Source organism: Schistocerca serialis, chromosome 8 (genome assembly GCF_023864345.2).
Source record: "Schistocerca serialis cubense isolate TAMUIC-IGC-003099 chromosome 8, iqSchSeri2.2, whole genome shotgun sequence".
NCBI classification, from domain to species: Eukaryota; Metazoa; Arthropoda; class Insecta; order Orthoptera; family Acrididae; genus Schistocerca; species Schistocerca serialis.
In genome coordinates, this window is record NC_064645.1 from 350,204,021 (window position 1) to 350,217,731 (window position 13,711).

The following is a 13,711-nucleotide window of genomic DNA, read 5'->3' on the forward strand; positions in this document are numbered from 1 at the left end:
TAAATCTACTCATGCAGTGTTATTATTATTTATTTGTATAAAAATTTTTATCAAACCCCTACTTTGTTTTATCTAAGTAATCCTTCAATGTGTATAAAATGTATTGCATAACAGGTAATTTTTAGCTGCCTTTTTAAATAAGTGTATTTTGGCAATTTCTTTAATCTCTTTTGGTAATTTATTGTACAGTTTTATTCCGTGGCAGAAAATGCTGTTTTGAGTTTTATGTTTATTTTTTCTTGGTAAATGTAAGCTGAGTGTCTCTTGTTGCATGGTCATGGACAGAGCTGTTTGTGCAGTAATTACCAATGTTATTTTTAATGCGTACAACTGACTGGCTAATGTATTCACATGGAGCAGTTAAAATCCCTAGTGTTTTGTACAGATCTTTACAATGAGCTTGACTAGTATTTTTGGCTATTGTTCTTACGGCTCTTTTCTGAAGTTTGAAAATTGCATTCATATTCAGTGCATTTGTTCCCCATAAGAGACAGCCATAGCTAAGAATTGAGAGAACATATGAATAATATAGAACTAAAAGACATTGCATGTTAGACACTGATGATAGGATTATAAGGGTATAACATGCTGATGATTGTTTCTTCTTTTAATTGGTTTGTGAATCACTCTCCATTTTTTATACCGCTTGATGTAGCCTTGTCAAGTACTAATTTTATTTTATTAGTTTCATTTATTAATAGAAACTGTTATGTAAGCATGCTGTTCCTATTTTGTGTTGAAGTTTTTCCTGTCTAGTCCATTTTCATCTAATTACTTCCCAGTCTTCAATGCACTACCACCACACTGTCAAAGATGTTGCTTGCTGTATGTTTTTGCTTCAGTCTCAATGTGTTACTTCTCTTTCAATGTTGTTTGCAAACTTCTTTGGTGACAATACGCAGTAAATGTCTGAAGATGGCCTTGTAAGCCGAAAACTGGTTAACACAATAAAAGTAACGTTGTAGAGCAAAAACAAACTGGTGCTTTTCATTTATTATAAAATTGTTCTACCAAGAACCGATGGAAGATTCTGTTAACATGATATTTTGTTAATGTAATTACTGTCATATTATTATTTATGACATTTACAAAATCCATCATTGCTCTGGCTCTATGCAAATAAAATGTAACTACCTAAATAAATCTTCAGGCCAATGGTGGCCCAAATTCTTTGGGCTTCCAGATTTATGTTTCCCATTATTTCCGTTGCTTATAGTGATTGCCTGGGTTGTTACTTTGAAAGGACACACTCAATTCCTCTTTCCTTCCTTTCCCAATATGAGCTCATCCCCAATCTCTGATGACCTTCTCACTAATAGCATATTAAACACTTATATTCGATGGCGACCTGAAGACCAGTATAACAGTTTGCCTCTTTAGGAACTGACAAAAAAAAAAAAAAATAAATAAAAAAAAAATAAAAAAAAATAAAAAAAATGCGAGCTTCCCAATCTGTTCTGTAGGGATAACATGTCAACAAAAATAACCGATGTTTGAAAATATTACTGGATAGATACAAGATCTACTTGCCAAGTGTTGACTGGAGAAAACACATACAAAGAACATGGAAATACACAAGCATTTGGAGCCATTGGCTCCTCCTCCTGGCAGAAGGACTGAAGGGAAAGGTAGAGTGATGAAGGAAGAAGGTGGGTGAGATTTAGGAAACAGTGAGAGTTATGGAAAAGTTGCACAGAACCTAGGGTCATGGGAGACTTTATGGATGGGATGATGGAGAATAGGGTAGTAAGAAAGAGAGAGATTACTGAAAAATAAATCATGCAAGAGTCAATAAGAGCAGAAAGTAAAGTGCATTATACATGCTAGACAGGTGTGGGAGAGGGCAGTGAGGTGGGGGAATAGGTTGCAAAATTGAAGATATAGAAAAACGGAAGGGGAGTGAAAAAGACCAACAGTTAGTGAAATAAATGCAGAGATCACAGAAACTAGCACAAATGAAGGCCAGGTGGTTGGTAAGAACCAACCACATGTGGTAATGGCAGTTCCAACATGCAGAATCCTGAGAAACTCTTGTGAGGCACTTATCTGGAAACAGGCACTGAGGTCATAACTGTCATGTTGTAGAGCATGCTCTGATACAGGATATTGCATGTTGCCAGTATCCATCATCTGTCTATACCCACTCATTGTAACTGATAACTTGGGCAAACGGTGTTCATCTATATTTACATCATACTCCACAAGCCACATAGGTGTATGGTGGAGGGTACTCTTTGTACCAGTAACTTAGTCCTCCATCCATGTTCCACTCATGAACAGCACTTGGAAAGAAGCCTCTTATTGGCTCTGCTTTCTTGAATATTCTTCTTGTGGTCATTACATGAAATGTATGTGGGAGAAAGTAATATGTTGTCTGACTCTTCCCGGAAAGTGCTCTTTCAAAATTTCAACAGTTAATCTCTCTCAGTGATGCACAATGTGTCTCTCATAACATCTGCCAATGGAGTTTGTTGAGCATCTCCATAACACTCTCATGCAACTAGGTGATGATGTAATGAAACATGCCACTCTTCATTGGATCTTCACTATCTCTGCTAACAGTCCTATCAGGTAGGGATCCCAGACAGATAAACAATACTCAAGAATCAGTCAAACAAGCAGATTGTAAGCCACTTCCTTCATGGATGAGTTACATTTCCTTAAGATTATTCGTATGAATCTAAGTTTGGCTTCTGCTTTTCCAACTACTTGTTTCATGTGGTCATTCCCCTTAAGGTTGCTCTGAATAGTTACTCCTAGATATTTTGTGGCAGATACTATTTCCAGTGGTTTTTCCATCAATAGTGTAGCTACAGAATAGTAGATTTCTTTTTCTATGTGAGAACAATATGTTACATTCTGGGTCAATTGCCAACTGTTCATCAATTCTCTGAAGCTCATTCTGCAAATCATTACTGTCTTATGGCATCGCTACTTTGTTATAGACAACTGCAACATCAGTGAAAGCCTACCAGGTTATATATAAAACAAAGATTCTGTAACTTACCAAACGGAAGTGTTGGTACATTGATGGAGACACAAACACACACACACAAATTTCAAGCTTTCACAACCCGTGGTTGCTTCATCGGGAAAGAGGGAAGGAGAGGGAAGGAGAGGGAAAGATGAAAGGATGTGGGTTTTAAGGGAGAGGGTAAAGAGTCATTCCAATCGCGGGAGCGGAAAGACTTACACTGTGGGGAAAAAGGGACAGGTATACACTTGCGCGCGCGCGCACACACACACACACACACACACACACACACACACACACACACACACACACACACACACACACACACACACACACAAGCAGACATGTGTAAAGGCAAAGAGTTTGGGCAGAGATGTCAGTCAAGGTGGAAGTACAGAGGCAAAGATGCTATTGAATGACAGGCGAGGTATGAGCGGCGGCAACTTGAAATTAGCGGAGGTTGAGGCCTGGTGAGTAACAGGAAGAGAGGATATACTGAAGGGCAAGTTCCCATCTCCAGAGTTCTGATAGGTTGGTGTCAGTGGGAAGTATCCATATAACCTGGACGGTGTAACACTATGCCAAGATGTGCTGGCCATGCACCAAGGCATGTTTAGCCACAGGGTGATCCTCATTACCAACAAACACTGTCTGCCTGTGTCTGTCCATGTTAACGGACACTTTATTGCTGGTCATTACCACATAGAAAGCTTCACAGTGTAGGCAGGTCAGTTGGTAAATCACGTGGGTGCTTTAACACATGGCTCTGCCTTTGGTCGTGTACACCTTCCGGGTTACAGGACTGGAGTAGGTGGTGGTGAGAGGGTGCATGGGACAGGTTTTACACAGGGGGGCGGTTACAAGGGTAGGAGCCAGAGGGTAGGGAAGGTGGTTTGGGGATTTCATAGGGATGAACCAAGAGGTTACGAAGGTTAGGTGGATGATGGAAAGACACTCTTGGTGGAGTGGGGAAGATTTTGTAAAGGATGGATCTCATTTCAGGGCAGGATTTGAGGAAGTCATATCCCTGCTGGAGCCACATTCAGAGTCTGATCCAGTCCCGGAAAGTATCCTGTCACAAGTGGGGCAGTTTTGGAGTTTTTCTGTGGGAGGTTCTAGGTTTGGGGGGATGAGGAAGTGGCTCTGGTTATTTGCTTCTGTACCAGGTCGGGAGGGTAATTGCGGGATGCGAAAGCTGTTTTCAGGTTGTTGGTGTAATGTTTCAGGGATTCAGGACTGGAGCAGATTCGTTTGCCATGAAGACCTAGGCTGTAGGGAAGGGACTGTTTAATATGGAATGGGTGGCAGCTGTCATAATGGAGGTACTGTTGCTTGTTGGTGGGTTTGATGTGGACGGACGTGTGAAGCTGGCCATTGGACAGATGGAGGTCAACGTCGAGGAAAGTGGCATGGGATTTGGAGTAGGAACAGGTGAATCTGATGGAACCAAAGGAGTTGAGGTTGGAGAGGAAATTCTGGAGTTCTTCTTCACTGTGAGTCCAAATCATGAAGATGTCAAATAAATCTGTACCAAACTTTGGGTTGGCAGGCCTGGGTAACCAAGAAGGCTTCCTCTAAGCAACCCATAAATAGGTTGGTGTACGAGGGGCCCATCCTGGTACCCATGGCTGTTCCCTTTAATTGTTGGTATGTCTGGCCTTTGAAAGTGAAGAAGTTGTGGGTCAGGATGAAGCTGGCTAAGGTAATGAGGAAAGAGGTTTTAGGTAGGGTGGCAGGTGATCGGCGTGAAAGGAAGTGCTCCATCGCAGTGGGGCCCTCTCCCACATCCAGTGTGGATGTGCGAGAGGGACTTTTATTAAGGATAGGAGTTGACGGGTGTGTTCATTGGTTGAGTTGATGTGTAGGTGAAGGATTAGGTGGTAAGGGCTAAGGATTGTTCAGTTTGGAACTGGTATAGGGACTGATGGAAAGACGGGTTACGATTGAGTGTAAATGGAAAATGCAAAAGAAGGGAGAGTAATTCGGACGGCAAATGTCTGCAGATCAGTGTGCAATGTGATGGGATCATAGTTGATATCATTCTGGACCAGCAACATAACCCCTCCATGAGCCGGAATACCTGCCACAGGGGGTAGGTAAAAATGCACAGAGGCATAGTGTGCCAAGTCAATTCGATCACATGGGCATAGCTTCATTTCCTGGAGAGCTACTATGAGTGGACAGTGCAAGCATAGCAGCAACTTTAAGTCCTTGCAGTTGGAGCAAATGCCGCGAATATTCCAATGAAGAAGTGCCATCATGAGAAGAAAATGAAAAAGGAGAAGCAAGAAGGGGTCACCTCGAAGGCCACTGAGGGCCTGGCTTCGAGGGAGCACTGTTGCTGCCATCAATAGGTGGAGAGTCATCCTCCATTTTTTCAATAGGTTCATTGGCCACCATGTTAAGATGGCCGGGAGGGGGAGCTTCCTCCACCAGTGAACGGACAGATGTTCGGCTACCAGTGGTGCGGCCAGGCAAAACGGATGATGGCCTGGGGCGGCAACAGCTGGGTGGCGCAGGAGAAGAAACGCACCGTGGCGGAGAAGGAGAACTTTGCTTCCTATGAGCCTTCTTGTAAGGTTGTTTAGTTGAAGTACCGGTCGATGGCTGGGAGTTCGGGGCATGTAGGAAGTCCTCACGGGACGGTTCCTTCTTGAAGGCCCGTGCATCTGACTTCTGGGTCTTAGTCTTGGCAGAAGCTGACGAAGGTGCTTGTGTCTTAGGGGTCACAGGAGGAAGAGGAGACGTTGACCGGGCGACCTTAGCACTGGCCGAACGAACGACCGTCGCGCTAAAGGTCAGATCTCATGTTTGCATCGAAACCTCCCTGGTAGGCCGAGGAGACGAGAGGACAGGTGTGACTAAAACAGTGACACTGGTAGCAGCGCATACGTGTCAGGACATAGGGGCGAACAGAAATAACCTCATAGCCCACTTTGATGCATGACGGCAGCTAAACACTATCAAAGGTAAAGAAAAGTGTCCAGGTCGGTACAAGGTCATTGTTGACCTTTTTCATGACCCTATGGACAGCCGTCATGCCCTGCTTAGCAAGGAAAGACTGAATCTCCTCGTCAGTCAATCCGTCAAGTGATCTAGTATATACCTGTTGTGTACATAGTTCTGCGTAGTCAGCACGTACACAACTTTCCCACTAGAGCGCGCCCCGCCAAGCACAACAGCGCAGGCGCAGCGCTCATCCGTCTCCGCGTATTAATATGTAATGCAGCCAATGAGATCGCTGCTAATGTAGAACCTTTTCTCGGCGAGTGTACAGACCTCCAATTAGTCAGTCTGCATTAGTCTGTAGTCGAGTTTCAGTCTGCGTCTAATAATCTTATCATATTCCTGTACATAGCCATGAAGATAAATGTATAGACACTTTGTCAAGTATCAGAGATATGTGAGAATAAGATTAACGTACCAAAACCAAAGGAACTTCAGATTGTCCATTGTAAATAGCATCCAGAACCAAGTTATTTTTATGCTTGTTATTATTTTAATAAATGTGTGTGAAAATTCATCAAGTTCTGTTTAAAGTTGGTCACTGTCAATCTGCTACTCTAAGCGTGCAAGTGGCATTTCTATCATCTGACCAAACGGCAGAAGATAAACAAGCCACAATAAGACCATGAGACATATTGCTGACACTCGCCTACTTCGCTAGAGCGAGAAGTCAAATCATCTGATGGTGTGTGTCCCGAAGGTCTTACAGTACGCACCCCACAACACCACACCATGAAGAATTCGAAGTGCGGTGAGCCCCCAGCCGGACAGGGAACGTGTACAGGAGTGTGGTTCCAAGGAGTTTTTGTGCATGAAAGGCGCTCTCAGTTTCTAACAACAAGGTACCGTTATGCATCCTGGTACAAGACTTCACAGGTACGGCTATGGCATCCACGCCCTTCTAAATAATGAAAGGGTTGACAGATGAAATATTTTCTGTCCTCAGATCTAGAAACTATGAGGAACTTTGGGGCAGGCAGTAGTACTTTTGTCACTGGGGCTGGTGAAGTTTCCGCTTTTGGGCAGGGGTCACGAGAGAAGAAGAAGAGAAATCCATTGTGGATGAATCCCCCATGATTGCCAGCATCTCAGATGGTGCGCTCCTTCTTCGGGGGGACCCTCTCAGAGGGCGGAAGGGCCAATCGGCATGGTCGTAAGGTGTCAGCTCAGGCAATCACTTCTCCCTGGGCCTGGCCTTAACCAGGGGGTACGTGCATGCCTTACTTGTCTACCCAGGGTGGGGAATTACGCATTACCCCCATCATCGGCTATGCGTGTGAACGCATGGGTTGGCCTTCAGGCATGCATGGGGAGGAAAGAAGAATAGGAAAAAAGGGGAGAGAGGGAGAGAAAGGACAGATTGTCTCAAACGCTGAGGCGGAGACCATAGGGTGGACAAAAAGGCAAGGAGAAGAAGGCAAGGAGAAGAAGGCAAGGTAAAAAGTAAGGAAGACAGTGACACAGGGAGAAGGACAAAGAAAGGAAACAAACAAAGGAAGGAAGAAACTAGAATAAGCAAAAAACCATAATGACTTCAAATGTAAGTCATTGAACTGTCCACCTCCGGATGCAGGCACAAACTACCCCCTTGAGGGGGAGGGACTCTTTTTAGTCACCTCTTACGACAGGCGGGAATACCTCGGGCCTATTCTTACCCCGGACCCACAGGGGAAGCGCGTTAGACTAGCCGCTCTAATTTAAACTCTTTAATTTTATAAAAAGTCACTGCGTGCTGCAGGGCACATACTAGTAACTATATAAGGAAGTTTCCACTGTGCACAGATGAGATACCGATGTGCGGATAATCAACATATCACTAGTGATTCACATTGTATTCCCAATGTAAGTAGCATAGTGCACTTCAGTAATTATAGTTATGATTAACGCTATTGTGATTTCATTATTTGTTTAATCCATGATCCTAATATTTCAACATTATATGTAAACTGTATTTTCAGTATTTACCTCATTTTAGCTCAGAAATAACATGGCCCACGAACCTCCTCCTCATGGCGACGAAATTGTCAAAGCACATGTCCGATGCCACCTTATCATGGTTTAAATACATTCACAGATTTTTAAATATTTCCATCTATCACAATTCAGTTCAACAAAAATTATAAAAACCTAAATATAAATAATCATATTTACATACATATATATTTAATTATTTACTTTGGCGACATGTTGGCCAGGATGTTATTTGTGAGCTAATATATTTTTTTTTGTTTCATGTTTCATCGCAAACATTACTCTGAGAAATCACCAAGAAGGAATGGAAAGAATATTAAATCCAGAAAGCATAATGGAAAATCTGGTCAGACTGTGGCAACAATCACAACAACAGATAAGGTAGGACAGACTTATCATATCTATCGCATTTGACTCTGGTGCAATCTTTCATGAACTCGTGATATATAGTGAAGTTTTGCAAAAGTAAAGTGATTTTTACTGCTGAGTCTTTTCACATTCTCAAAGTACAACAATTATTGCAAAATGGCCGATACACAGCTCAGTGGAGACAACATGGCGTGTAGATACATCGTCAATAATAGATCAACTCTATGCATTGTTTGAATAACAGTTACATACAAGCTAAACATTGTAGATACTCATTTGCTGCCGAGATGAGTTTAAAAATATTTTATGCATTTACTTTACTGAATTTTCAAAAAAAAAAAAAAGTTACATTTTTGCTATTGATATGGTCATGACTCTTAGTATGGCAAATAGAATGGATAACATAAACAGTTCACCTACTGCAAGTTCCGTATCCAATGAAGAAGCATAGAATTAAATTACACTTGCTCAAAACACTAATGCTCAAACAAGCGAAACAGTAAATGAAATACAGAACCTACATAATCTAGCTGTAGCAACAAACAGTAACAGAGTCGCAAGATATGGAAACTGAATCACAAGCAGTAAATTCTCAAGATTTACCGGGGGCAGATAATGTTCAAACAGTAAATTTCTCACAGATTATCAGTGCAGTCATGCAACAATTTCAGCAGATGAATACAAGTTTACAGAAGAATGACAAACAGTTTATGGAAAAGTTTCAGGAGATAAACAAAAAACTTGACAGTAATGACGCTAAATTAACCAAAATTGGTACTGACTTAAACAAAAGATCAATGAAATGGCCACCTAGTTTTCAAATCTAGCAGTTTAGCAAAACATAATGAAACCAAAATCAATGTTCTTGAAATCAATGTCAAACAGCACGTGTGACACCATGACAACAAAAGTAGGAAAGTGCATCACTGCTCATGATGACATCACGAAGCATGTCACAAGTAGAGACAGATTTAGAAACCATGACAAAGACAATTGACCAGACAATCAAATTAGAGACAGACAGACATTTTTCTAAAATTAATGAAGAATTTCGAATGAATGGGAGAGAGAGAGAGAGAGAGAGAGAGAGAGAGAGAGAGAGAGAGAGAATGAATTAATGAAAATAAATAAATGTAAATAAACAAACTAATTAATTTGACACCACTTTGGCGAATTGTGCTTGGATGGCGATGAATAGGTGATGATCAGGGCAACACAACACCCAGTCCCTGAGTGGAGAAAATCTCTGATCCAGCTGGGGATCAAACCCGGGCCATTAAGATTGACAGTAGGTCACTCTGACCACTCAGCTACCGTGGGTGGACAATGATTTAATAGAAACAAGCAGACTGCAAACTGACTTATTCAACAACCTTGGACACTGGACAATGGACACAGAAGCCGAAAATCAGTCTACTTTATTTATTACTTTTGGACATATAAATACATAGTATGGGATCTGTTTGGTTTGTTTACTGAATCAATGAGAAACATCAGCTTAAAAAAAGTACAATAGCATCATAGTGTTGTCAGAATTATTCTCAGTAACTATCCCTTTTCTTTGCTCCCCTTTCATTTTTCTGTATCTTTCATTTTGCAGCCTGTCTATTCCCCCCCACACATCTCCACCGTCTTCCCCCCTCCCCATATATGCCTACCATGTACAATGCACTTAGCTTTCAGCTCATATTGACTTCGCATGATTTTTTTTCCAGTAAATTGTGTCTTGCTGATTACCATATCTTCCATCATTAAGCTCTCAGGTTTTCAAATCTCATCCAGTGCAGGCACCAAGGATCAGTCTTTCCTTCTCATCCTGTCTGTTAAGTCTCCTTCGACCTAGGGTTTTGGGCAACTTTTCCATAACTCTCTCCATTTCTTAAGTCTTGCCAGTCTCCTTTCTTCAGTTCTCATTCTTTCCCTTCAAATCTGCTGCTAGAAGGAAGAGCCATTGGCTCTGAAAGCTTCCACATTCCTATATCCTTTATACATAGTTTCTGCTGCCACCAGCTTGGTGAGTAGATCATCTTATTTATCCAACTATACTGCAGCCATCTTCATGATGGTGTTGGCAACATGGCTGTGGATGAGGTCATGGTTGGTATGAGAGTCAGTTACCATCTGACATTGGTTTTGAGTACTCAGCAAAAAGCTTGTGAAAATTCAATTCCATACAGCTGGAACCAAAAAAAATTGGTAGTTCATACCACCACAAGACCATAAATGAAAAAGTTATTGTTAATAATCTGTGTCCCTGACATTCTATCTACAAGTATGTTAAGTAAGTTTCAATATACCATTTCACACTTCACACTTAGTCTGCTATTGACACTATTTTACTCAACTCCAGTTGTTTGTGACAAATGTACTCATGCATCAAACAGGCTACAGTACATTTTCCTGCATTTTTATTACATGATACATTATTATCTTTTTTGCAGTTTTAGGAAAATGGTGTACACTGACACTTAAGTAAAATGCTAATCCGTATGCATGCATAGAACTGTATTGCAGGTTTCCTAATACAAACTACTCTATCAACAATATATTGGATGGATCAAGTGCTGGATTGAGTATAAACGAGCAGCTAGATGAGGCAAGCAAATAAATCTGTAACAGTTATCCTACATACGAAGAGTTTTTGCTTGTCTTATTGTTAGCCAAAATTAGTAGCAATGTCTTTGTGTACATGGTAACTCCAAACTGTGACAAGCTTTGAGAGCACTTGCCTGCTAAAGGCAAAGGATCCGAGTTCGAGTCTCGGTTTTAATCTGCCAGGAAGTTTCACATCAAAAAATGGTTCAAATGGCTCTGAGCACTATGGGACTCAACTGCTGTGGTCATCAGTCCCCTAGAACTTAGAACTACTTAAACCTAACTAACCTAATGACACCCCACACACCCATGCCCGAGGCAGGATTCGAACCTGCGACCGTAGCAGCAGCGCGGCTCCGGAATGGAGCGCCTAGAACCGCACGACCACCGCGGCCGGCAGTTTCACATCAGCACGCACTCTACTGCAGAGTCAAAATTTCATTCTGTAAACATCCCCCACGCTGTGACAAGCCATGTCTTTGCTATATCCTTTCTTCCAGGAGTGCTAGTCCTGCAGCATTGCAGGACAGCTTCTGTGAAGTTTGGATGGTAGGATATGAGATACTGGAGGAAGTAAAGCTGTGAGGATGAGTTATGAGTCATGCTTAGGTAACTCAGTTGGTAGAGCACTTTCCCACAAAAGGCAAAGGTACTGAGATAGTCTTAGTACAGCATACAGTTTTAATCTGCCAGAAAGTTTCATATCAGTGCACACTCTGCTGCAGAGTGAAAATTTCATTCTGGAAGCTTTGAGAGGTTGTGTGTTTGGGTGGGAAGGAGTGTTTTATGACTGTGGAACATGTATTATGATTAGTTGGTTTGTTAGCACAGAATAGAACTACTGAAACTAATAAGTTACTGGAGGTAATTTGTCATACTTTTTGTGGATTTTAGAAGCAGGGTGTTCATGACTTTGCAACACAAACATTCAGAATGAATCTCTGAGATTGTATTTATAAGATGACTTGAAGTTCCCTCGATCCCATTCAGTAGCAGCTGGGCTCACCGTAGTGGCAGTGGCAGTGGCAGCACCAGCAGACCTCTTCTGTGGCTGTGTGTTGGTTGGCCAAATACTTGACAAGTCTCCTTACACATCCGTGTAGCAGCTGTGAATTGAAGTTCATCTGTGAGGAGAGATTGTGTTGATTGATCTGATTTCTCACTGTGAGAGAAGCCTTGAATTGCCAAATTTTTCTATACGTGCTTAATTTTACTGGCTGTGCTATGGATCTTCCAAGCTCTGACTGACAAAAATTCTCCTCAGAGAGCACAACTCCCCTTCCCTAGGCTATGTTTTACTCAGGTAACCAGTGCTTCCCTTTCTGCTATACTCCTCAGAAAAAGTCGTGCCTCGCTATTTCTATCTCTATCCCCCGTCAGTGAGGCAGCTTCCTTTTGGCTCTGTTGGGCTCTCCGTCACTCTGAAAAACATCAAGATGAACCACTGTCCATAGGTCTTAAATCCTTAAACAAAGTTTTTGTAAGAGTTGTGTGTTTGGTGGCATCTCAAAAATTTCAAAGGCCTAGCAGGGAGTTCACCTGTAAGATAGCAATCTCTGGCACGCATCCCAAAGCCAGATTTTCTGCATTTGGCAGTCAATAGCATCTTTCACTAACATTACTCCTCACTCCAACTCTTAAAACAATTGTGTGAGCAAACACTAAAGAATGTCATGACTGTTGTCCATCTGCACGGTGGATCATAAAGACGCTTAATGGGCCAGACTGCCACAGTGAAAGTTTCCCCTCACTGCCGCTTTTCAGATGAGCTCAGCTGGGTCCCTGACTGTTCCAGTGCTCAGCTCAGTCTGTGTCACTGAGTGTGCTTCCAAACATCCCCTTATTCCCAGCTAACGTACAAATCTGTTTTAAATTACTCTCTAAACTGACAATCACTCAGACATTTAATATCAATATCATAATTAATTATGCAGCTCAAGGTTGGCTACTACTATGAACTCACAAGAATTTGTGTACGTTGTATGACAGTGTTGAAAAATGGTCCTGTAACAATTATACTAGCTTCATGCTTAGGTCTACATCATTTTATGGCCACAGAAAGAAAGTTCCTGTTTCAATTGAAATTTAAGCTTGCAATGTGAAATATTTTAAAATGTTGTGTAAATGCCCCATTCCATCACACGAGTCAGTGTAGGTGGTTGTTGGTCACAGTTTGGAAGAGTCCATTCAGGATGACAGACAGCTGGTCATACATCATACCCTCAGAGTACCATGCATGAATGGAGTGTGAGAAGATTTGCTAGCCGATTCTGAAGGGAATGAAATATATGGTGAGAACCTGGGATCAGAATGATATACAAATGCACTAGCATATGGTTTAAGTTAAGTGATTAGTAGCATACTGTTATGGGAAGCAAAAACAAAATTTTGACCACGATATTCCTCATGTCAAGCTATGACAAAGTGGGCAAAGTTCTGTTGAAAGATGTAGCCAATTTTCACAAAGCCTGTAAATGTTGGTAAGTGAAGTATTCATTTGTTAGCAAGCAATTTAATCAAATACATTGGCACTGTAAGAAAAAACTATGGTTCTGGGATTAGACATGTCTTATCCAGCCTGGCAGCCAAATTCTGAGTCCTGTAAGAAACCACGTGTGATTTTAACTGACGCACATCTTGATGAAACATTGTGAGTGAAGCTCTCTGTACTGTGCTATGTGGGCAAGGTTCGATGAGGGTGCACCCAGCCCTTGTAAGGCCAACTGAGGAGCTACTTGAATGAGAAGTAGCATCACCAGTGCCAAAAAGTGACAACGGCCGGGACAGAGGTGTGCT